The sequence below is a fragment of the Rattus rattus genome, chromosome X (genome assembly GCF_011064425.1).
Source record: "Rattus rattus isolate New Zealand chromosome X, Rrattus_CSIRO_v1, whole genome shotgun sequence".
Classification (NCBI taxonomy): Eukaryota; Metazoa; Chordata; class Mammalia; order Rodentia; family Muridae; genus Rattus; species Rattus rattus.
Genome location: NC_046172.1, coordinates 11,988,678 through 11,991,061, shown reverse-complemented (window position 1 = coordinate 11,991,061; position 2,384 = coordinate 11,988,678). Strand labels below are relative to the sequence as shown.

Genomic DNA, 2,384 nt, shown 5'->3' with positions numbered 1-2,384 from the left:
TTTCTCCATTCTGCTTACCTTCTGGAGTCTTCATTTCTACCACTGGTGACTGAAATGCAGTGGGAAAGTGTTTGTTGTTCTGTGAGGGAAAAGAAGACCAGATGACAATGAGGACAACAAGAAGGAATAGGCCTTACTGGATCCTTTTGCTATAGAGGGACTCTGCCACATTCAAACACCAATTCCTGATAGACCTGTGCAGAAGGGCATATCTTCTCAGCACTGTAGGTAGACACTCAGCTCTGAATGCTCAGCTGCCTGTTTCCTTCCAAGGCTATCCTCCATTGGACAATATCTGGTAGCAGAATGCACTGAAGAGGAGTTTGGCATCCACACAGTGTGGAACAGGGTCCAGAGACAGCAAAAGGTGATCTGCTACCATGAGAGCCCTCTGAAAGGTACCCAATGGTCACTCTGAAGACTACCCAAAGAGAAACACAAGAAGCAATCTGAAGACATCATTATTTCTAAACACACCCAGAGGTCCGTTTCAACCAAAATCATTGAGAGAGATCTGTGAAGAGAAAGGATGGATGAAGAGCAATATCAAGAAAGAGCAAAATCAGATCAAAAGAAACTGAAGAGTTGAATTCAAGAAAAAGAAACACTTCAGGTTTCTGTTACCCTGCAAAACTAACAAAAGAAAGAAATCCTCTTCCCCATGAGATACAGATGACATAATGTTTAGATGTGAATGCCACTGCTGCCAGAAGTGTGTGAGGAATCCATCCATGGTCTCTGTGGGAACTTGGACAGAAGCAATCTCTCAGGCATCCTCCTGGGAAAACCTAAGCCTAGACCTCAGGAACTTGACACTCAAGCCTCATACCACTCAGCCCCATCTTGTGCAAGACACCATATTGAAAAGAGAGAACAAAATGCAGTGTGCAGTGGAGAAGCAAAATGATGTTTCAAAAGGTTCTCCATGAATGGACAGAATGACTCTGACACTGTAATCCTCACCAAAAGGAAGATCCAAACCTTAGAGATCATGAGCATCAACATCTTTTTGGGAGCATGGTCAGCAGGAGTAACAATGTTCAACCTGGTAACATTAATACCAGATCGCCATTCTAATCTATTCCACAAAGGTAGCCATCTTTTCCTTAGTAGATTTGGCATCCTCCCTGAGGCATTCTAGGAAGAGATGCTCCTCAGCATATCCTCAGATATCGATGTTTCTATACTCTCCATGCCGCTGTTCCCATGGGAAGAGCTACCATTTTCCCTTCCTCCAGTTTTTGGCTTTTCCTCCCTTACTTGTTGCCAATAAATGTAGAACAACTAAAAAAATGTAATGATATGTACCATGTTTTTATTATCTATTTATCAGTTGAAGAACATGCTGAGTAAGTATCTGTGAAATAAGATCCAGTCCTTTGGATATAAGACAAGGAGTGGTATAGCTGGGTCACATGGTAGATTTGTTTTTAGATTGTTGAGAATTCTCCATGCTGATTTCCAGAGTGACAGTACCAGATGGCAATCCCACCAACAGTTAATGAGAGTGTTCTTTCCCCTACACCCTCTTCAGCATTTGTTAGAGGTTGTTTGGTTGTTTATTGTACGTATTTATATTTCTGGACATCAATACACTGTCTAGTTGGCAGAGGATCTCTCCTACTGGGTTTTTTCTTCACCTGAATGTTTCTTTAGCCATGCATAGACTTTTAGTTCTATGAAGTCATATTTGTCAATGTGATGGCCTTAATTCTTGAGTGAATGGGATCCTATACAGAAAGTATGTTCCATACCTCTATTATGTGGTGTACTGACTGGTTTTTTTTCATCAGTTTCAGTGTTTAGAACTTCAATTCATTTGCTATTAGCTTTTGTGCAAGGTGACACATGAGTCTAATTTCATTTTGCTGCCTGTGGACATTCAGTTTTCTCAAAACTATTGAATATGTTTTTCTTTCTCCAGTTTATGTTTTTGGCATCTTTGTCAAATATTAAATGGATGAAGTTAAATGTGTTCATCTTGGCATCTTTGACTTTCTCCAATTGATTTAGCTGTCTTGTGCCATATTGCTTTTTGTTCCTATGACTTTGTAATAGATCTTATGATCTGGGATGATAATTCTTCTATCATTTTTCTTATTTGTTCAGGATTGTTTTGGTTGTCCCATGTCTTTTGTACTTCTACATGAACTTTAAAACAGTTTTTTTTTTCTATTTATATGAAGAATGAGGTGTTTGGATTAGATTGTAAATAGCTTTTGGTAAGATGCTCATTTTCACACTATTAATCCTACCAGTCTATGATCATGGCATGTCTTTTCATTTTCTAGTGTCTTTATATCTTCAGAGATTTAAAAGTTTTATTGTAGAAGTCCTTTACTTTTTGTTAGAACTACTCATAGACATTTAATTTCTTTGAACTT

At 38.8% G+C, this 2,384-nt stretch overlaps 1 pseudogene; it reads left to right on the top strand.

The window, feature by feature from the left end:
- Positions 1-529: 529 nt before the first annotated feature.
- LOC116888447 lies at positions 530-942 on the top strand (annotated as a pseudogene).
- Positions 943-2,384: the final 1,442 nt, after the last annotated feature.